Source organism: Sapajus apella, unplaced genomic scaffold (genome assembly GCF_009761245.1).
Source record: "Sapajus apella isolate SASKATOON/1434 unplaced genomic scaffold, GSC_monkey_1.0 scaffold95, whole genome shotgun sequence".
Taxonomy (NCBI): Eukaryota; Metazoa; Chordata; class Mammalia; order Primates; family Cebidae; genus Sapajus; species Sapajus apella.
In genome coordinates, this window is record NW_022437035.1 from 4,945,206 (window position 1) to 4,969,131 (window position 23,926).

The following is a 23,926-nucleotide window of genomic DNA, read 5'->3' on the forward strand; positions in this document are numbered from 1 at the left end:
GTGTGTGTGTGTGTGTGTGTGTGTGTGTGTGTGTGTGTGTGTGTGTGGTGGGGGGTGTCCTTAAAATCTTAAGAGAATTGTAACTAATCAACTTTCATGTGTATTTTTCAATACCTTTCTTTGTTGAAATAACCAAGTGCCAAATGAAAATGGTATAAATACAGAGAAAAGTCAAGTAAGACAAACAGCAAGATGGGTCTACTCTTCATAGGAGGCCACATTGTAACACGGACAGAGCAAAGCCTTTCAAATTATTCAGCACTAGGTTTAAATTGTGACTTTTCCACTTCCTTTTTAAATGTCTCTGCCCCATTTACTTAATCTCTTGCAACTCCATTTTCACATATGTACAAAATAAGATATACCAGGGTCATTGTGAGATTAAAGATCATTATGACACTAAATACCAGGCATATAAAGTACCCAGCTCTTTCCTTAATAAATACTAATCTCTCTAATAATGTACATAACTCAAGCAAATATTTAAATGTTTGAGATTTACTGTTAAATGATCAAAAAATCTGAGTATACTATGAGACCTTCTGATGCCAAATGATCCTCTCACTCAACAATTAGTTAAGCAACTGAGTGGATGCAGTCCTCATTTTTTATGTACTTCCACCACACAGGCAAGACGTATAAAAAGATGGATGGTGAATTTTTTTTTTCCTTTGGACATAAGCATTTTTCCCCTTCAGCCCTACAAAAAGATAAATTTTTAAATCAAAATCTAGTTTTTATAGCACATGGGACTTTTTTTCCAAAATGAAAATAGCTTTATCATTTTTTAACAATCATAAAATTAATAAATTATCTTTGTTTATAAAACTGGATATTATGAAAATATCATAATGAATACATTTTTTTTAAATCCCTTGAAATCTTATCACCCAGAGATAATTGTGGTTGAGGGTTCGATATATAAATATATACATAAACATACATATCTTAGACTTCTCTGTATAAATATATTAACAGATTTAATTAAAACTATAAAATTAATAAATTTTTAATAAAAACTGAGGTATTAATGCTCATTTAATACATTTTGTGTATATTTCATTAACTGTACAAAATCATAAGAATAACACTAGGATAAAATGAGTGAGACTTCCACAATCTCTAACTCTATTTTTATTTTTGCCATGTCAATTTCTAATGCTTAACATACAGATATATGACATAATTATAACATGAGATATAATTTTATATTTTTTCATCCACTGTAAGCATATTGTATGTTTCTGCATGAAAATATTTAAGTCAAAAACAACAAATGAGATACTAATAAGTACTAATATCAAAATATCCTCCAATTATGACTTATAAAGCCAAGTCCTCATTTTTGGAAATGACAAATTTAATGGCAAACATACCTACCTTTTGAAAAAGGTTGTATATTTTATTGCTATGGAGATTAGGTGAGATAATGTAACCAAAACACATTCAAAATGCACTTTGAAACATATTTTTTCCTTTCTTGCTTTTAACCTTGAAACATACTTTAAAACTTTGTTTTCCCTCCTTTCCCACCAGACACTCCTATGCACAGTGCTCGCTTATCTAATTATGTGCTTGCTTAGAAATTCCAGGAGCTAATTTTGAAACAAGCCAGGCATAGAGAACCAGCTGCGAATCCTCCAGCTTAGGGGGAGTTATGAACAATTAGTCCACCACTACCAAGAAGTAGTCAAGACGGTACCAGCCGGACCTCCAGACAGGAGGTTACTCAAGATAGTCTACGTGTTTCTGAACAATAAATGTTGACCTGCCCACTTCAGCACCACTCCTGCATACTTCCCACACTAAGTTTTCCTTACTAAAACCCATCACTCAGCCCAAAAAGCTGAAATGGACTTTGAAGGGAATGTGCCTAGCCATTCCCCAGCTGCTAGCATTTGAATAAAGTTGCTTTCCTTTCACCACACCTCACTTCTCATGTTCTGGCCTTTAAGCAGTGAGTAGCCAAGCTCGAGGCAGTTACAAGAAGACATGCTAAACCTTTGGTAAACCTGCGTTCTATGAATACTGCAAGTATATACGATGCTTCTTAATATTCTCAGGAATTTGTTTTCTAGAACTTTTTCTTACAGGAGAAAAAAAACAAGACTTTTGCTCTATTATACAACTAGATCCACGATATGCTATTAAAAAGCATTTTAATATATTTCTGGGCTTGTAGGTAACGGAAAGTTCTAAGGGTGTAAAAAACAACAGTGAGCTGTAAGAGTGGGGGGCACAGAGAAACTAAACCTGGAAGATCAGAATGATAAACAACCCAACTCCACACATATTAAGGCAAGACTTTTAAATGGTGCTAAAGTGGTCTCAGGTGTATAGATCCCCGGCTTCTGACAGAAATCAGTGCAAATCCTCCGTGAAATAATCTTCAATTTAGGCCATTAGGATTCTCACAAATTAAGCTCAACTAAATACGTATTTGGTATTTTTTAAAATCACTAAACCATGTAAGGAAACAAGCCACTATGAGCAAGAGACAGAACAAAAAACAAACCGCAACAGATTTAAACTTTCAGGTATATTGCTTTTCCCATGACAGCAATATATTATCTCTCAATATTAAAAAATCATTACTTGGCCAGGCATGGTAGCTCATGCCTCTAATCCCAGAACTTTGAGAGGCTGTGGGGAGAGGACTGCTTGAAGCCAGGAGCTTAAGACTAGCCTGGACAGTAAAGCAAGACCCTGTCTTTACAAAATATTTAAAAGTTAGCTGGGCAGAGGAGGACATCCTGTAGTCCCAGCTACTCAGGAGGCTGAGGAAGGAGGATGGCTTGAGCCCAGGAATTCGAGGCTGCTGTTAGCTATAATCATGCCATTGCGCTCCAGCCTGGGTAACAAAGCAAGTTCCTATCTCTAAAAAACAAATTAAAAATTAAAAAAAAATTACTCTTACTCCATAAGTCAGAATTCAAAAGCTTTATTTCCGTCTCCTATGATACGATCATAACTATCAAAGACGTGAAGACATAGTCCTCAAAAATCTCACCCTGAAAGCATTTTAGAATTGCATCTTTTATAAATGGAAGCTTGACTTTTAAAATAGCCATAAAAATTTTTTTCAAAATTAATCATCCATATCTTTTGTTCTTAACTACCTAGGTGCTAACATAGGAATCAAAACAGTAGGATATTTTTCTGAGAAACTAAGTAGTAAGACTTATATTCACTGTGAATTAGTCAAGACAGGCTAAGTTAGCTAGGTATGGTGGTGCATGCCTGTAGCTCCAGCTACTTGGGAGGCTGAGGGGGGAGGACTGCTTGAGCCCAGGAGTTTTAAGAGCAGCCTGGGCAATATAGTAAGATCTCATCTCCCAAAAGGCGAAATAAATAAATATAATATATATATTAGTTTAAAAAAAATAAAAAGGCTGGGTGTATTATGGTTCTCTGGAGGGACAGAACTAATAGGATAGACATATAAAGGGGAGTTTATTAAGTATTAACTCGCACGATCACAAAGTCCCACAATAGGCCATCTGCAAGCTGAGGAGCAAGGAGAGCCAGTCCAAGTCCCAAAACTGAAGGACCTGGAGTATGATATTCGAGGACAGGAAGCATCCAGCACACGAGAAATATGTAGGCTGCAAGGCTAGGCTAGTATAGTCTTTTCACATTTTTCTGCCTGCTTTATATTCTAGCTGCTCTGGCAGCTAATTAGATGGTGCCCACCCAGATTAAGGGTGGGTCTGCCTTTCCCAGCCCACTGCCTCAAATGTTAATCTCCTTTGGCAACACCCTCACAGATACACCCAGGATCAATACTTTGCATCCTTCAATCCAATCAAAGTTGACACTCAGTATTAACCATCACACTAGGTTACACCAAAGTGACAGAATCCCAAAATCTCATGGCTTTAAGTAACAACATTTTTTTTTTTTTTTTTTTTTGAGACGGAGTTTCACTCTTGTTACCCAGGCTGGAGTGCAATGGCACAATCTCGGCTCACCGCAACCTCCGCCTCCTGGGTTCAGGCAATTCTCCTGCCTCAGCCTCCTGAGTAGCTGGGATTATAGGCACGCACCACCATGCCCAGCTAATTTTTTGTATTTTTAGTAGAGACGGGGTTTCACCACGTTGACCAGGATGGTCTCGATCTCTTGACCTCGTGATCCACCCGCCTCGGCCTCCCAAAGTGCTGGGATTACAGGCTTGAGCCACCGCGCCCGGCCACAACATTTTTTTTCATGATCTCACTGCACCCCCATTGCTCTGCTCTACATAGTCATCATTCAGGGATGCAAGTTTCAAGAGTTTGTATCATCTGGAACAACCAAGGCAATAGAATAGAACATGGTAAATTGTGTACTGGTTCTTTCACATTCCTTTGATCAGAACAAGTCATATGACCACTCCTAACTTCAAGAGAGTAGAGAAGTACAAGCCTACCATGTGCCCAGAATGAGAAGAACCAGAAATACTGGTGGACAGAACTAAAGGCCACCACACACAGTTATTTGGGCTATTCAAATAGTAAGATAAACAAATTAATGCTGAACTGAATGCAGTTGAAAGTTTATATAACAATTCCACTGCTAAGCTTTAACTGAGAACCACAGGATGGTCTCAAGTGTAGGCTTGACGACAGCCTCAGGCATTCACTATTTCTAGATCTTAGGCTCCCTTATTAATTGAGTAAATGGTGCAGTTGTCTTCTAAGCAATTTACCCCACTAACTTAATATTTCTCTTGTCAGAGAAAAAAATGGCTGTTATACCACAATAGATAGAAGTCAAATAAAAATCACCATTATATACTACACACTTAAAAAATTCCTCTTTTAACACTAGAAATGCTCTTTGCCTAAAGCCTAAGTCAATCATACAGTATTTTAAGCTGTTTATTAAAGAAGTGTTGGGATAGTCAAGAAGTTGGTTTATTTGAGAAGTTTTTTGGGGGAAAAATAAAACTATCAAGACTTTAAGCTTAGGAATGATCTATGAAATCTTCAACTTTGTCATTCCTTATTGCCCACTTGCTTCTCTCCATTGCATCTCTTTCCCTCTCTTCCTCTTCTTACCAAAGTTAGATGACAAAAGATACTTTTGGAGAGTTTTTCTTCAAGAGAGCACTGCTTTGGTTTAAGAAATAGTTTAAAAGATTCTCTGAAGAAAGTGAAATCAAGATAGCCAAACTGTTGCTCATAAGAAGTTAATGAATAGAAGGCTTTTAGTTAAAGATAACAATGAAAGCTAACAAATTAAACAAAGTATTTAGCACTAACTCTAAAACTAAAATGAGACATTTTATTTAATGTCATACACCCACAAGGACCAAAAAACAAAAAACAGGAATGGAAAAAGGGGCAATTTTGGAAGCTATAAAGTCAATGAACGAGTGATAATATACTAAGCAGATTCAAGAAAGTTAAATCAACAAAGGAGAAAGCTAAGAAACAACCAATCCACATTTAAGGATCTCCTAAATTTTCAGAAAGTGGCAATACCAAGTGCCTCTAAAAAAAGATGAGGAGATAGGGCTAAAAATAGGGTTGCTTTAAAGTCTATTTAAGAATCAATTACCCCTTAGCATATAGACTGTGGTCTCTAAGTTTCCTTTCTCCAAAAATGAACAAAATTCCTCTAAGGAATAATTGATTCCAGGTCTGAAGCAGAAAATATATAAAATGTTCCCAAAACATCTTGTCATTCCAAAAAGTAAGACAGTTTTCAAAGACCAGTGGAGTCACATTAAAATGACTCAGAAGTCAACTTAAAGAGGCTTAATGGCCCAGAGATTGAACACTGAAAAGGACAATAGACTGACACACCAAATCCATTTAAGTCCAAGGGTTCATGACACTAAAAAAATAAGTTTTGGCTGAGTGCAGTGGCCCACACCTGTAATCTCAGTACTTTGGAGGCCAAGGCAGGTGGATCATTTGAGTTCCGGAGTTCAAAACCAGCTTGGCCAACATGGTGAGACCCTGTCTCTACAAAAAATACAAAAATTAGCCAGGCATGGTGGTGGGCACCTATAATCCCAGCTACTCAGGAGGCTGAGGTAGGAGAATCACTTGAACCTAGGAGACGGAGGTTGCAGTGAGCCAAGACCGCATCACTGAACTCCAGCCTGAGCGACACAGCGAGACTGCATCTCAAAAATTAATAATAATAATTTAATTTTAAAAAGCACTGCTTCCCTTTGAAGGACGTAAAGAAACCAATTCATTTCTGTAAAAACAGGAAAATAAGGGAAAAAAAATCCTGTCTTTCTACAGGAATCACATCACAAGTAACCAAACAGTTGGTGACACTGTTTTGTAGATGTTTTCCATCTAACAAATGTGGATGGAATGAAGTAATATCTTTATTTTGCAAACCCAAATTAATTTTAGGATCTAGGCAATGGTCATCAGTGGCAACTAACATCACAAAAAGTAAAAACAAGATATTAGTGCCTCATGATAGAAGTACAATACTTCTGAGACAATGTTGCTCTCCCTCTGCCCCCAGCCCAAAATAATGCAATCATAATTCTGACAAATCATCTAATCTCACTATCAGTTTTTAGGAAATAGAAGGGACACATTAAACATATTAAATGGCACCATAAGGATGCAGTCAGCAAAGTCCAAACAGTGAAAAACCACGTAATTGATCCTGTTTCTTCAATAAGTAATTTTCGAAGGGAAAGAGAAAGAAAGAGGGAAAGATACTATAAAATTTAAGAGACAAAGCAACCAAAACAAGGATCTTAATTTCGATTCTGAGTCAAACACACTGTGGGGTAAGAATGAAGAAGCATTAATGAGACAATCAGGGAAATCTGAACACTGATTAAACTATCCAATAATACTAAGAAATGACTGTTAATTATATTTAGGTGTGACAATGATGCAGCCGTATGGCCTTTATTCTATAAAAATGACTTTTTCCTTTAGAGATATACATTTATGAATTAAATAGTGATGTCTGGGATTGCTTCAAAATAATAGATAAAACAAAACCGGCCTTGAGTCAGTAATTGTACTTGGGAACTGTTGTCTCTATACCTGTCTCTCTGTACTTCAAAATATGCTTGAAATTTTCATGATGAAAAGCTTAAAAAGTAGCTAGTATTTTCGAACTATATAATATCTGCTCTCCCTATTGCAGCAGAAGATGCCAAAGATTTATCCTCTGGAGAAGTTAAAAGAGAGGGTCTCTGATATAAAGAACACAAGAACAGTTAACTGTAAGATAATCATGAAAATGAGAATTAATTGAAAGTTTACTTAATAAATGTTGAAAGTCTTTTACAACCTCCTTTTCCAACTTGACTTCACCAGGGTTAGCAGGCAGAAGACTACCCTTTGGGCCAGAAATTGAAATAATCCTCGCCAAATAATCTGATGAACACAAGAGGAAAAATCTAAAGAGACTGACATCAGGAATTCCTACTAACAGCCCAGCCATTCACCCTACGGTGAAGACACCAAGAAACAGTACCAGCATGTACTCCACTCTTAAATATTAGGCAAGAATCATCTGACATTTGAGCTGTTACAATAATTAATTGGAAGGCCATCAATCTAAGATGGTTCCAGCATCCTGGGTTCCTACTTACACATGCCAAAACTCAACTCAATGTAAACTGTCATAGTCTAGGCCAATTAGAAACTGTCAACTGCACCTCACTAGGGACTTTCCACCACTTAAGCTTAACCAATCAGAAACTGCCAACTAACCCTTCACTAGAGTCTTCCCACAAATCAATTATTTGCCTTGCTTCCTTGTTCACCCTAGAAAAGGCTTCCCCTCATGACCTTTTTGTGAAGGCCTGAACTGATTGCATTCTGGCTCTGCATAATTCATGAATTGTCAAACTCATGCTCAAACTCTAAAATTCTAATAAATCTCAGTTTATCTTTTAACAAAGCAATGCATATGTTTATAAAAAACACAGGTTTAAAATACAGGGAGGAAAGAAAAGGAAGAGGAAAGGATGGGGGAAGGGGAGAGGAAAGGAAAAGAAACAAAAACAAACTGACTCAAGAAGAATAAAATTTCAAAACAATTACAATACCCTCAGAAAGATGGGAAAATATTGTATTGATGAAACAAGAACAGGATACTAGCAAAAAAAGGAATAATCAGACAGCAAAAATTTTAGAAATAAAAAGATAGGAATGAAACAACTAACCAGAAGATTTCTGGTTGAATATTAAAATTGAAGAAATGTTGCAGAAAACAGATTAAGTAACAAGAGAGGTGGAAAATGAGGGAACTACAGGAAAATTAGCTCCTGATATTCAATATCTGAATAAAAATAGTTCAAGGAAATCAGAAAACAGAAAATGAAATCATTAAAGAACTCATTCAAAGAAATTTTCCTAAACAAAACAACATGAGTTTTTAGATTGGAAGTTGTCCATTAAGTAACCTGCACAAATGATGAAAATAGAGCCTCCCTAGAGCATACTGTTACATTTCAGAACATTGGAGACAAAGAAGATTCTATAAGCTTCCAGAACTAAGGTTTTCATATAAAGGATCAAGATTTAAAATTGCATCAGAAATCTCAACAGCAAAAAGAGAACGGGACAATGGCTAAATAAGTTCCTCCAAAATTGAGAGGGGAAAATTATTCCCAACCTCGAGTACTATAACCATTCAAACTATTCATCTCTCGTTAGAGTAAAATAAAGACATTCTGAGACATACAAGGTTTTAAGATTTTTCTTCTCATGCTCCCTTTCTCACAAAACTGCTGAAGAATATGTAACTCAAAAACAATAAAGAAAATATGGGATACCAAAAATACCGAATTAAATATAAGGGCATGAAAGGTATTCCTTGCCTGATGGAAAATAAAGATCTTAGGACAATAGCTGTGGAAATAATTCATTCAAATTGGAGCAGATCAGAAGGCTCCAGCCCAGAGAGATTTCTTCAAGAAGACAAATGTGTTCAAATGCCTCTTGTGTTTGAACATATTAATATGAGTTTAACACAACTGGGGAGATTTGGAAAATTTGATTCATAATATACTCCTCATCTCCAATTGTCTCTTCCTGTCATTTTTTAAATGCATACCAAACAGACTTTCACCCCACCGCTCCACCAAAACTGATCCCATCAAGGCCATTCATAAGCTCCATACTGCTAAATCCAATATTCAATCCTCAGTTCTCAAATTAACTTAATCCATTAGCTGCATCTTATAGGCTGATCACTCCCTCCTCAAAACATAGTTTCACTTGGCTTCCAGGACACCAAGCTTTCCTGGTTTTCCTCCTACATCACTGCTTGGTCTTTCTCAGTTTCTTTTGCTGAATCCTCATTTCCCCAATCTCTTTCCATATGAGTATTCCAGGTTTCAGTCCTTGGGCCCCTTTACCATTTATACTCCATTCATTTGTGTTTATTCACTTTATATGAATCTATAAATGCCTATCTCTAGCCTTGGCGTCTCCCTAAACTCCAGATTGCTATATCCGACCTCTTCCCTTAGGTGTCTAATAAATATCTTAAGCTTAACATGTCCAAAATGAAGCTCCAGATCTCTTTATCGTACAAAAAACATCTGCTCCCCTGGCAGTCTTTGCACCATTTTAGTTAGCTAAAAGTCCATTCCTCCAATTGTTCATACCAAAAACCTTGGAGTCGCCACTGACCCCTCTTTTGCTCTCACACACCATATCCAATCCATCAGAAAATCCTGTTGGTTCTACGTTTAAAAATTTTTCCAATTAGTTAATATGGTAGCTAAAAAAAAAAAAAAAAAAATTTCCCAGAACCTGACCACTTTTCGCCAATGCCACTGCTTATTACCACCCTTGTCCAAGTCATGATCCTATCTTGTGTAAGTTCTGTCTTAGCTTACCAACAGGCTCCTTATTCTGCCAGTGCCTTCTCCCGTCTATTCTCCAAGCAGAAGCCAGAGAAATCCATTTAAACCCTAAGTCAGATAAAGTCACTCCTCTGCTTAGAAGACTATAAAGAATTCTCATCTAGCTGCAAATGAAAGCCAACATCGTGACAATAGCCTCCTATGGTCTTACCCAATCTAACCCTTGGTCCTCCTCACTTGCTCCAGACACACTGCCTCTGTCTACTCAAGAACACAAGGCAGGATCCCACCTCAAGCCATTGCACTTATGAATCCCACTGATGAGAACACCCTTACCCCCAGATTATCTGCGTGACTCTTTCACAGCCTTCAAGCCTTTACTTAAATATCATCTTCTTGATGAAGTCCTCCCTAATGATCCTATTTGAAATTATAACCTCATCCTACTTCCAATATTCCTTTTCCTTATTTCTTGCTTTATTATTCTCCACAGAACTTAATGACATCTAACATATTATGTACTTTATTTATTTAGTTTACTGTACATCTCCCCCCCTTACACTTTAGGAGAACAAGGAAAATTTTAATCTGCTTGTTCACAGCTATATGCCTAACACAGAAGTTCAACATACTTTTAATGAATGTATAAAAAGGTATATAGAAAACTAAATAAAAAATAAATTATTTCTTAACACCAGGGGGAAAATATGAGCAAGAAAGGAAAAGTAATGACTTACTACATAGCTGAGCTATGAAAAGCATTTACACAGTCATAATAAATGCTGATTTATTTATTATTTACTCAGTGGTTCTCAAACCGGGCTGCACATTAGAAGCAAATGAAAACTTTTTTAAAAAACATAGATACCCAAGGTCCTCCCTAAAACACATAAAGCAGAATCTGTGAGGTTGAGTCTTAGGTACCTAGATTTGTTCACTCAAGTTTCCTAGTGATTCTAACGTACAGCCAGAACTGAGAAGCACTCATCTGACCAAAATTACAATAAAACTACAGTGCGAGGCTAGGAGATCAGAAATACATAGGTAGGTGTTAGAGGTAAGAGGTATTACTTAAATTTTAAACTTAGTAAGTAAAAATCAATAGATAATTGCTAAAATTGAAAAATCAGTAACATTATAATTCAAATAGAACAAGCAACAAGGGTTGAAAAATGTTTGCTCCTGGGAGAAAGTAAGGATTAGGGCTGACTCATGAAGGTCCTGGAGAAATGGGGAAACCAGTCGTCATTCCTAAAGAGGATCAAGAAAAGATGAAAGAGATGTTTAAAATCAATCAGTTCAATTTAATGGCAAGTGAGATGATTGCACTCAACAGATCTTTACCAGATGTTAGGTTAGAAGGGTGTAAAACAAAGGTGTATCCAGATAATCTTCCTACAACAAGTGTGGTGATTGTTTTCCACAATGAGGCTTGGAGCACACTTCTGCGAACTGTCCATAGTGTCATTAATCGCTCACCAAGACACATGATAGAAGAAATTGTTCTAGTAGATGATGCCAGTGAAAGAGACTTTTTGAAAAGGCCTTTAGAGAGTTATGTGAAAAAACTAAAAGTACCAGTTCATGTAATTTGAATGGAACAACGTTCTGGATTGATCAGAGCTAGATTAAAAGGAGCTGCTGTTTCTAAAGGCCAAGTGATCACCTTCCTGGATGCTCATTGTGAGTGTACAGTGGGATGGCTAGAGCCTCTCTTGGCCAGGATCAAACATGACAGGAAAACAGTGGTGTGTCCTATCATTGATGTGATCAGTGATGATACTTTTGAGTACATGGCAGGCTCTGATATGACCTATGGCGGGTTCAACTGGAAGCTCAATTTTAGCTGGTATCCTGTTCCCCAAAGAGAAATGGACAGAAGGAAAGGTGATCGGACTCTTCCTGTCAGAACACCTACCATGGCAGGAGGCCTTTATTCGATACAGATTACTTTCAGAAAATTGGAACATATGATGCTGGAATGGACATTTGGGGAGGAGAAAACCTAGAAATTTCGTTTAGGATTTGGCAGTGTGGAGGAACTCTGGAAATTGTTACATGCTCACATGTTGGACATGTGTTTCGGAAAGCGACACCTTACACGCTTCCAGGAGGTACAGGGCAGATTATCAATAAAAATAACAGACGACTTGCAGAAGTGTGGATGGATGAATTCAAGAATTTCTTCTATGTAATTTCTCCAGGTGTTACAAAGGTAGATTATGGAGATATATCATCAAGAGTTGGTCTAAGACACAAACTACAATGCAAACCTTTTTCTTGGTACCTAGAAAATATTTACCCTGATTCTCAAATTCCACGTCACTATTTCTCATTGGGAGAGATACGAAACGTGGAAACAAATCAGTGTCTAGATAACATGGCCAGAAAAGAAAATGAAAAAGTTGGAATTTTTAATTGCCATGGTATGGGGGGTAATCAGGTTTTCTCTTACACTGCCAACAAAGAAATTAGAACAGATGACCTTTGCTTGGATGTCTCCAAACTTAATGGCCCAGTTACAATGCTCAAATGCCACCACCTAAAAGGCAACCAACTGTGGGAGTATGACCCAGTGAAATTAACCCTGCAGCATGTGAACAGTAATCAGTGCCTGGATAAAGCTACAGAAGAGGATAGCCAGGTGCCCAGCATTAGAGACTGCAATGGAAGTCGGTCCCAGCAGTGGCTTCTTCGAAACGTCACCCTGCCAGAAATATTCTGAGACCAAATTTACAAAAAAATGAAAAAAATAAGGATTGACTGGGCTACCTCAGCATACATTTCTGCCACATTCTTAAGTAGCAAAAAAGGAAAAGTGCTTTCCTTCTCCTGGTTGTAAGGTTTATCAGCCATTAAAACTTAAACTTCTCTAGCTTTTCACTAGCTGTGAACCAGCCTTCCTGTCCACTGACGTGAAACTGCATAGTAATGAGACTGCGCACACTGATGTTTACAAGATTGAGAGTCTTTCTCTGAAAATCATGCTAAAGAATACTGAGACAATGAAAAAAGTCAACAAAATATGCTTTCTGGAGAACTGTACCTTTTATGGTTTGCTCGCACATCAGTAATTTCTGCTGAATGTGCTGTCATAATGAAGAGATTTCCAAGATTTTCTTTCCTGATTAGAACTGGTAGCCAGTATATTAAATATTGATATTGAAATAAATGAACTGGAACCAGACACAGAACCATGAAAACAAGATTTTTACAACAACAACAACAACAAACTATATTAAACAGGGTTTAAAGGAAATTAAAACAGAACTATGAGAAGTACAATTTGTTATAGTATAGTATCAAATTTCTATATAGATTTTATACCTCAGTGGGGAAAAATAACTGATTCCTATGACATTCATTTTATTTTCATCTGTGAGAGTCATGGATGCTTTTATTTTCCTTGAGGTGCTGAAATTGAGCTGAAAAAAAAAAACTCTTTGAATATAGTTTTAATTTCTCTCTACAGTTTTTTTTTGTTTTGTTTGTTTGGTTTCTGGGCTGAAATTTGGAATTGTAATTTTTAATTGCCTTCGGAGTTTAACATAATGTCCAGTCTCAACTGAACAAGTGTTTCAGTTGTTCTTGGGTCAACTGGCTTACAGATTTATGAGTGCACATACACACACACAAATTTCTTATCATTTTCAACTTCTTGACCCACCTGATTTTGCTTAATACCCAGGATTCATACTACTGTACCACAGATTTGTTTTCACAGCAATAAATCTTCAGTTCTTTGTTTATGATTCCACTTTAAAAAAAAAAAAAAAGGATTAGGGCTGAGGATGGTTGCTTTTTAAAAGTCAAGTTGAATATTTTACTTTAGACTCCAAATTCATATAATTTTCAATTAATAAACTATAATTTTAATGGTAACGTTGAAGTTGGAACAATTAGCAAAAGAAGAGAAGAAAGAGTGGGTGCTGAGTAACATGTAGGAGGGCTAAAGTCTATAAAGACACAAATTTCCAATAACAGAGTAGCCAAGATTTCCACAGAAGGATGATTAACACTCCATCTTAAACCGGCTGTTGTCAACAAAATAGTATATTGACCTGAGCCTTTGGTTTAAAAAAAAAAAAAAAAAAAAAAAGGCAAACTAGGTGGGAAGTGGTGGTGGTAGAAATTTGTGGTAATTCTCCTCAAACCAGGAGCCTATCTCCCTTTAATAAAACAAAGAACAAATCAACCACAATAAGGTTCAACCCTATGGAGGTAACAGTCTTAGAATCCTAGCTAGGAACCTTTTAGCAGCCATGAATATAACAAATGCAGTTCACTTTGTTTTCTTTTTCCTTACACAAGTGACAAAGTAGAAAAATTTAAATTATGAAATCTCAAATACAGCCTAAAATGTTTTCAAATATAAGTTGAGATAAACTATTTTGGAGTACTCCCTAAACAAGACATAAATAAGAACAAGGAGAGAATCTTCAAGGAAAAGCCCGTATGTTAATCCCTTGTTTCTCCCATATTTTGATATAACCTAAATCCAGGTTTCACTTGAAATGATACTTAATGTTTACCCAAAGAGGCTCCCTTGGTTTCACAGTAAAATGATTAGATTATAAAAGTCCTATTTGTTCAGAACTATCTTTTTATCTGAGAGAACATGAGCATATTAGAGCATCTAATCACGATTCTGGGTCCCAAAGGGCCCCCCTGGGAAAGTCCCTACAATATTCCCGAGTAAGCATACACTTTGTAGGAGTTCATTCTTATTTATTTACCATATGGGCAATTCCAGTTGTGAACTTCTATAAGAAATGTAGTTCCTTTCTTTACTGGGCCAATATATTGAAAATTTATTCATAACTAAATTTATTTACTGAGTACAGTAGCATTTCAGGAGGCTGAGGTGAGAGGATTGGTTGAGCCCAGGAATTTGAGACCAGTCTGGGCAAAACAGTAAGACACCAATTGCTACAAAAATCTTTTTTAAAAATTACCCAAGTGTAGTGCCATATGCCTGTGGTCCCAGCTACTAGGGAGGCTGAGGATGGGGGACTGTTTGAGCCTGGGAAGTTGAAGCTGCAGTAAGCCGTGACTGCACCACTACACTCAGCCTGGGTAACAGAGATCGATCCCATCTCTAGAAAAATAAAATAAAATAATAAATGTATTCAATAAATGTTTTCTCTCTTACTTGCAAGATTACTGGTCAGGAATAGGTGACTGTGAAAATAAATAAGAAATTTCAGGATGTTTCAATGGTTTCAAATATCTAAAAAAAAAAAAAAGCATACTTTGGTACTTTAACCATGAAAAAATAAGAATTATCATAAAACGATGTAATTTTCACATCCTTCATTTAACAAGTCTATTGACTAAAGTTTGCTACCTTTCTCGGGGCACGTAGACAAGTTGACAGCCTCTTAGTCCCACCATACAATTACTATTTCTATTACAACAAGAAAATACCTTTTTCCCCTGGGGAAAAAAATGCAGATTTTCACAATACGGGAAACTAATGGTCATCGTCATTAAATGAACATTTACTGAAGTATATCATATAGAGAGATTACTAGGGCCTAAAAATAAAATGAAACACAAAAGCACTACTCCTGTCTTGAAAAAATAGGGTGTGAATTAAAACATTGTGTGAAGATAGCATATATGAATTAAGATAGCATAGACTGCAGGTCTAAATTAGCTTATTGGGTAAACTATAAGCTAATCCAACACTATAATTTTTTACCTTTTAGTATTTATTTGTAGAGTTATTAAAACTGATACATAAAAAACTGTTCATATTTGTGGGGTACGCAGTGATGTTGCAATACATATAATGTATAGTGATCAGACTGGGGTAATCAGCATATCCATCATCTCAAACATCTTTCATTTCTTTGTGAACAGTCACTATACTACTTCCAGCTATTTGAACTTATATAGTATTGTTAACTACAGTCATCTTACAGTGCTATAAAACACTAGAATTTGAATAACTTCATTGAAATATAATTCACACACCATAAATTCACCCTTTTATACAATTCAGAGATTTTAGTATATTCACAGAATTGTACATCTATCACTACAATCAGTATTAGAATTTATCACCCCCAAAAGAAGCTCCACATCCATCAGCAGTCATTCACCATTTCCTCCCACCCCAAACTCCTGAAAGCCACTAATCTATGTTCCATCTCTACAAATTTGCCAGTTGTGAACATCTCATATAAACTGAGTTACACAATATGTGGTCTTCTGTGTCTAGCTTCTTTCACCTAGAATGCTGTGTTCAAGGTTCACCTACCTTACAGCAGGTATTAATCAGATACATTAATGTATTAAGATCATTTGTTTTAACCCTTATGCCCAGATGGCTTTATTCACTTTACTAACAAAACAGGAAGTGAAAAATTCAAAGATGATGTTGAGTACATAATCTTTCAAAAATATTTTTCTTATACAAGGATCCATAATTACAATGAGAAAATGATTACAAAATAATAACAGTAAAACCAGTCTAATCTAGGTCTACTTTATCCTTAATATTCAGATTAGTTTAATCCTTTGAATAATATTCAATCTTGCTAGAACATAGCTAATTACATTAAAGGCTGCAATATGCAGAAACCTTAACATTTATAATAGACAATTCACTATCACAGCAATCCCATAATTTTCATTAGCAGTAATGATTTCTATTTATTAGCAGTAACAATCTTCTGCATGATTCCTGATAACCTGAGTTTCATAAAGCTGTACAAAAAATAAAGATTTGGTCAGTAATTTCACAAAATGAGGCAAGAGGAAGTGAAACAGAAACGTATTAATCACTTGAGACACTGCATTCTTCTGTTACAATAAAAAAGATACTGACTTCTCTATTATAGTTACCCTTAATTTGCTTGCAAACTTGCAAAACATTGTGTGAAAATCATCAAAACAGGACATCTAATTTGATAAAACATCAGAGTCCAGAGGGATATTTCTTAATAACATGAAGTTTGAACATCCTGAACAATATTCTTCAGTTTTCCTTTCTAGAGCTTGAGCAAAAACTGATATAAAGCACCTACTATACATGCCAAGCACTGCATTATGTACTAGGTATACAAAAAAAGCAACAAAATGATTACTGTTCTCAAAGAATTCACAATCTAGTGGATGCAGTAAATATAGCCATCAGAAAAACTAACATTTACTGAGCACCTATCATGAGACTGGCACTATATTAAAAGCTTTAGATGAATTCAACCCAAGCTGTCTGATTCTGGAGTCTGCTATTAATCATATGAAGATGTGATGTGTAGGCTGTTCCAGGCAAAGGAAAGCAAATGAGTGTAAAAGTAGAAAATGGTATGGTGTGAAGGGACCTGTGATGAATTTGGTATAGTGAAAAAAGAATTTAGAGGTAAAAAGTAGCAAGAACTGGGGCTAAAAGTTTAGCAGAGGTCAGATCATAAAGGTTCTGGAATGTCATTCCAATGAAAAATTAAAGAAGATCTAAGTAAAGAGAACTTGAAATGTTCCCAACACATAGAAATGATAAATACTCAAGGTGATACATATCCCAAATACCCTGACTTATTCATTACACATTCTAGGTATGTAACAAAAAATCATATGTACCCGATAAGTATGTAAAATATTATCTATCAATAAAATTTTTTTAAAATAACACCTGAGTAGCTCTTTTTCAAGTAAAATTAAAACATTCATATTTTCATGATAATGCAAGTAACCAGGACGAGTCTTTTTTCATTATGCCATTCTGTTTGCTTTTTCAACATAATTATCCAATGTTTGAAAATATATTTTTTAAAAATCATGACTTGCTTATTCATTTTTTATACCTATTCTCTTTTGATGCAAAAAAATTTTTTAAATGCCATTAAGTTTGAGGCTTTAAAGTGTGTTCAGATGTTTTAAGCTGAAAAGCTGATTGATACTAAAAGCATTCTCTCCTTTCCATAAAAGCATATGTTTTTTTCCATCCTATCTTTATAAGACTTACATGGTTAATACATGACTTTCATACATATTGCCCAAATGAAACAGAATAAAATTACTATTTTTGGTGATGGTCTATAAAGCCTTGGAAATCCTTCTGATATCCTTTAAGAGATAACAGCTGTTTCTACAATAAAGCACCAATATATGCCTCGTATAGCTTAATCCCCATTATCCCTGCACCTGAGAGGCTTGAAGCTTGGAAAATGTTCATCAGCTGATTTAAATATCACTAGGCATCACTGGCTGGGTAGCAACACAGTAGCAATCATGCAGGAACCTTTCTGAAGAAATTATAAAAGAAAATGTAGAAGCAGCATCCTAAAGTCCTTCTAAAGAGCTTTCCACAAGATTCTGACAATAAGGCTGTCACTGCAGAAATCCTGGATAGAGATTCTTCAATTTTCACAAAAGTGAGAGGGAAGGCCTTAAATCCTTAAACCAAAGATTAAAAAGAAGCATATCCTAGTTTGGGCTACATATCTTATTAATAAAAATTCGTCTTCAAATGCCACACCACCCACAAGAGTCCATAACTAGCTTTGGTCTTTTTTGGACACTACCTGACAGATTTTTTCTAACTTAGGTTGAAGGTTTATATTCTTTCATGCTGTATCACATAATAATGCCTTGTGGATGGTAGCCACTAAACAATTTGTTGATTTTTTTCTACTAAAAAGAATTAAATTTGGCCCCTGACTACCTCACCAGATACCTTTATTGCTCATTCTTTGTGTTCCAAACACACCTGCCTAATTTCAGTTTCTAAACCTAACAATAATCCTTTCCCCTCAAGCTGCATACACTACTCCCTCCACCTAGAACACTCCCCGCCTCCTCTACTTTCTTCAGAACTCAGATGAAATATTTCCTCAGAGAACCTCCACACTAGGGCATGTCCTCCTGTCACATGCTCTCATACCCAATTGTTCTCCTTTGCACCACTTACCATACTATAATTAAATAATTATGTGATTGATTAGTTTAATATCTGGCTCTCTCTCAGGATGTACATACCACGAGTTTTCATATCCTTATCCCCAGTGCCTTTCACAGACTAAAGATGAACATTTTTTGAATAAATGCACAAGTTTGAAAACTAGCTTTACAACTTAAGTAAATTTGAAAAAGTCACTTAATATCATTAGGCTTCAGTTCCTGTAGCTATGAAAAGAGAAAAATAAAAATGCTACCTCATCGAGTTGTTGGGATTTATGGTGAATGCTAAACTTTAAAATACCACATAAAAATATTAATATATTCTCAGCAAGGATATTTCACATTTAATATTGTCTTTAGCCAATCTTAATAGTATTAGCTAAGAACTTTAAAGCTTATTACAGATTATCAAGATGCTGATAAATAATGGAAGTATCTGACAAAAATTAATAAGTAGTCATTAGTTCCAGTCAGTAGCAGCCTATCACAGATTCCAAGCACTGATCTAAGAATTGTCAGTTTAATAATAATTGTCCATCTCACAAGAAAGCCTGTCAGGTCTACTGCAATTCATGCTTCAGAAAGAAGTATGTCCTATGGAGTTGGCCTCATGAACAAACACACCAGCTAAAGAATGGATCAATAGTGAAAGATGAGCTTCTCCAATTCACTCACAATTACACATCAGTCAATAGACTAATGTAAATCAATAATTTGTTATATTTGCTACGTTTACAGACTTTGATCTTTAATATAAACCTGGCAATAAAACAACACACATTTCCTTTGTTCTACAGTAATCTGATCATAAATATAGTAAAGAAAAAAACCTATTTTCTCATCTGTGTAATAAACATAAATCAAATTGTTCAGTAACCTCTTTCAGGTATATCTAGTAACTGTCTTCATAAGGATATTTAAAAACAAGTAAAAGCAAGATATATAACAGGTAATTATTAATGACAAGTAATTTTATGCCCTGAGTTATAGTCTTCCTAGGTATTCCTATACTAGCCTATATATGTGTATATATGTACATGTGTGTAGGCATATATACACATATATACACATTCATCTCGTACATAAACACACATATACACACACATGTGTATCCATACACACACACCTAGATATATATAAAATTCCACACTTCCTCTATTGTATTATAATTATGTAGTGTTTACCTGTAATCTCTCCTAGAAAGACAGCTCTTCGAAGCACAATGTCTTCTAAATCTGTAACCTCAGCACCTAGTCCAGCATTTCAACATAATGGCATTTAGTGAGTGCTTGCTAAATAAACTGCACAGTGCTTTGCCAATGTAATATTTTTCTGATGCCCAACTCATACTTCACAACAGTCAACTTTTGAGATTGTCCAGTCCCAGCTCTGAAGAAGATATGCTCTTAATAAAAAACACTTTGATATACTATCAGTTATTTGCTTCAAAACAATCCAGTGGGAGTACAGAGATTTGGAGGTGAAATAAGACTATGAGCTATAATTTAAACCATTTCTGATATAGGTTCATTATACAATTCTCTCTACTTTTATATGTTTGAAAGTTTTCGTAAGTATTTTTTAACTGGGAAAAAGTTTTAAAAGTTTAAAACTTTAGAAAGTTATCTTACAAGATGGCGAATTAGAAGCAGCTGCAGTCTGTGGGCAAGACAAAAGGTATGAAAGCAGCGAGTGAATTCAGCACCTTCACTGTGAATTCAGTTTTCACTGTGGGATTGTCTAGGCAACAACTCAATCCAAGGAGAATGACAAAAAGCAGAGTAGGGTGACAGCCCACTCAGAAGTGGCACAGAGCCAAAGGAACCCCCACCCCCAGCCGAAGGAAGCGTGAGGCAATCACACTTCTCCCATGGATCTTTGCAACCTGCAGATCAGGAGATCCCCTCATGAGCCCAGGACACCAGGGCCTTGGGTCTGATACACAGAACTGTGTAAAGTATCAGCAGAACAGCCGCTCAGGCATACATGGAGACCCAGGAGTTTTACATACTCCAGCCCCAGAATCCCTGGCAAGGCAGAAGATCCATCCTTGCACACCCCTAGGAATGGGGCTATATCTAGGGAGCCAAGCAGTGTCACCCTATAGGCCCCACTTCCACAGTACCTCACAAGTTAAGACTCACTGGCTTGGAATTCCAACCACCCAGTGGCAACAGGCTGGAGTCGGCCTGAGTTGGAACTGAGTTCCCGGGGAAAATGGGTGGCCACTGTCTCCGTGGTTCAGTTGATTCAGCTGTTCCAGTCGGTTGGCTTTGGAGAATACCAACAGTACAGACAAGGAAGGGTCTCCCACAGTGCAGCACTGCTGCCTTGCCAGATTGTGGCCATACTGCGTCCTTAAGCAGGACCTCAATCCATTCTTCCTCACTGGGCGGGACCTCCCTGAGAGGGCTTCAGCCACTCCAGCCACGGTTCTAAAGACAGAGCTCTCTAATCACTCCCCGGGACAGAACTCCTGTGGGGAGACCATCTCCGCGGTTCAGTAGACTCAGCTGTTTGAGCCTGCCAGCTTTGGAGAATATAAACGGTCTGGATGAGTAAGAGTTCCCCATAATGCAACACAGCTGCCTTGTCAGTTCGTTGCCAGACTGCTTCTTTAACCGGGACCCTGATCCATTCCTCCTCAGGAGCAGGACCTCCCTGCAGGGGTTTTAGTCACTCCAGCAAGGGTTCTACAGACAGTGCAGTGATCTCTCCCTGGGAGAGAGACGCCAGGGGGAGGGGTGGCTACCATTCAGTGGTTCAGTAGACTCAGCTGTTCCAGCCTGCCAGCTTTGGAGAACACAAAGGGTCTGGATGAGTAAGAGTCCCCCACAATGCAGCACAGCTGCCTTGTCAGTTCGTTGCCAGACTGCTTCTTTAATTGGGACCCTGATCCATTCCTCCTCAGGAGCAGGACCTTCCTGCAGGGGTTTTAGTCACTCCAGCAAGGGTTCTACAGACAGTGTGGTGATCTCTCCCTGGGAGAGAGATGCCAGGGAAAGGGGTGGCTGCCATCTCAGTGGTTCAGTAGACTCAGCTGTTCCAGCCTACCAGCTTTGGAGAACACAAACAGTCTGGACATGGTTCCCCCCAGTGCTGCATACCTGCTCTACCCCAAAAAAAAAAAAAGTAGCCAAACTACTTCTTTAAGCAGTTCCCTGATCCTGTTCCTCCTGACTAGGTGAGACCTCTCAACAGGGATCTTCAGCCACCTCCTATAGGCATGTTCAGGCCAACAACAGATCAGTAATCCCCTGCAACAGAGCATCCAGAAGAAGGAGCAGACTGCTATCTTTGCTGTTTTGCAGGCTTCACTGTGATACCACCAGTCATGGGAAAAGCCCAGGCAACTAGGGTCTAGAGCAGACCCCCAGCAAACTGCAGCAGCCCTACAGAAGAGTGGTCTGTCTGTTAAAAAAAAATAACAACATTAACAAAACAGACCCCACAAAAACCCCACTCAAAGGTCAGTAACCTCAAAGATTGAAAGCAGATAAACCCACAAAGATGAGAAAGAATCAACACAAAAATACTGAAAACTCAAAAAGCCAGAGTGCCTCTTCTCCTCAAATGACCCCAACACCTCTCCAGCAAGGGCACAGAACTGGGATGAGGCTCAGATGGCTGAACTGACAGAAGTGGGCTTCAGAAGGTCGGTAATAACAAACTTTGCTGAGCTAAGGAGCACATTGTAACCCAATACAAAGAAGCTAAGAATCATCATAAAATACATGAGCCGGTTGCCAGAATAGCCAGTTTAGAGAGGAACGTAACCGACCTGATGGAACAGAAAAACATAACATGAGAACTTCACAATGCCATCACAAGTAACAACAGTAAAACAGACCAAGCCAAGGAAAGAATCTCAGAGCTTGAAGATTATCTTTCTGAAATAAGACAGGCAGACAAGAATAGAGAAAAAGGAATGAAAAGGAATGAACAAAACCTTCAAGAAATATGGTATTATGTAAAGAGATCGACAGACTGGGGTACCCAAAAAAGACGGGGAGAATGGAACAAAGTTGGAAAACATACTTCAAAATATCATCCAGGAGAATTTTCCTAACCTAACAAGACAGGCCAACATTCAAAATCAGGAAATGCAAGAACCCAGTAAGATACTCCACAAGAAGACCGACCCCATGACACATAATCAACAGATTCTCCCAGGTCAAAATGAAAGAAAAAATATTAAGGACAGCCAAAGAGAAAGGCCAGGTCACCCACAAAGGGCAGCCTATCAGACTAATAGCGAACCTCTTAGCATAAACCGTACCAGCCAGTAAAGAGTGGGGGCCAATATTCAACATTCTTAAAGAAAAGAATTTTCAACCCAAAATGTCGTACCTGGCCAAACTAAGCTTCATAAGTGAAGGAGAAATAAGATCCTTTTCAGACAAGCAAATGTTGAGGGAATTCATCACCACCAGGGACTTGCAAGAGCTCCTAAAGGAAGCAGTAAATATGGAAAGGAAAAACCATTACCAGCCACTACAAAAACACACTGAAGTACACAGACCAGTGACACAATGAAGCAACCACATAAACAAGTCTGCAAAATAACCAGCTAGCATCATGATGCCAGGATCAAACTCACAAATAACAATACTAAACTTAAATATAAATGGCTTAAATGCACCAATTAAAAGACACAGATGGCAAGCTAGACAAAGAGCCAACACCCATCAGTATGCTGTCTTGAAGAGACACATCTCAAATGCAAAGACACACATAAGCTCAAAATAAAGGGATGGTGGAAAATTTACCAAGCAAAAGGGAAACAGAAAAAAAGCAGGGCTTTCAATCCTAGTTTCTGACAAAACACACGTACGTATTTTCTTTCTTTTTTTCTTTCTTTTCTTCCATTTCATTTCATTTTATTGAGATGGAGTTTCTTCTTGCCCAGAATGGAATGCAATGGCACATTTCAGCTCACTGAAACTTCTGCCTCCCAGCTTCAAGAAATTCCCCTGCCTCAGCCTCCCTAAGTAGCTAGGTTTACAGGCACCCGGCATGCCTGGCTAATTTTTTATATTTTTAGTAGAGATGGGGTTTCACCATGTTGGCCAGGATGGTCTTAAACGCCTGACCTCAGGTGATCCACCCACCTCAGCCTCCAAGGTGCTAGATTACAGGCATGAGCACCACACTTAGCCCACAAAACACACTTTAAACCAACAAAGATCAAAAAAGATAAAGAAGGGCATTACATAATGGTAA

The 23,926-nt window shown here is 37.3% G+C and overlaps 1 protein-coding gene, 1 long non-coding RNA gene and 1 pseudogene across 4 annotated transcripts in view; 1 reads left to right on the forward strand and 2 right to left on the reverse strand.

Annotated features, from left to right (window-relative positions):
• The window catches only part of TTC28 (tetratricopeptide repeat domain 28), a 669,357-nt gene that overhangs the window by 486,547 nt on the left and 158,884 nt on the right, over positions 1 to 23,926 (reverse strand). The gene's annotated exons all lie outside the window — the stretch shown is intronic.
• LOC116535475 lies at positions 5,755 to 23,080 on the reverse strand. Its single transcript, XR_004262219.1, has 3 exons — positions 22,688 to 23,080; positions 20,196 to 20,201; positions 5,755 to 5,766 (listed from the first exon to the last, which is right to left on the reverse strand). It is a non-coding gene; the product is annotated as an uncharacterized LOC116535475 (long non-coding RNA).
• LOC116535471 lies at positions 10,984 to 12,540 on the forward strand (annotated as a pseudogene). Its single transcript, XR_004262216.1, has one exon. The product of XR_004262216.1 is annotated as a polypeptide N-acetylgalactosaminyltransferase 1 pseudogene (transcript).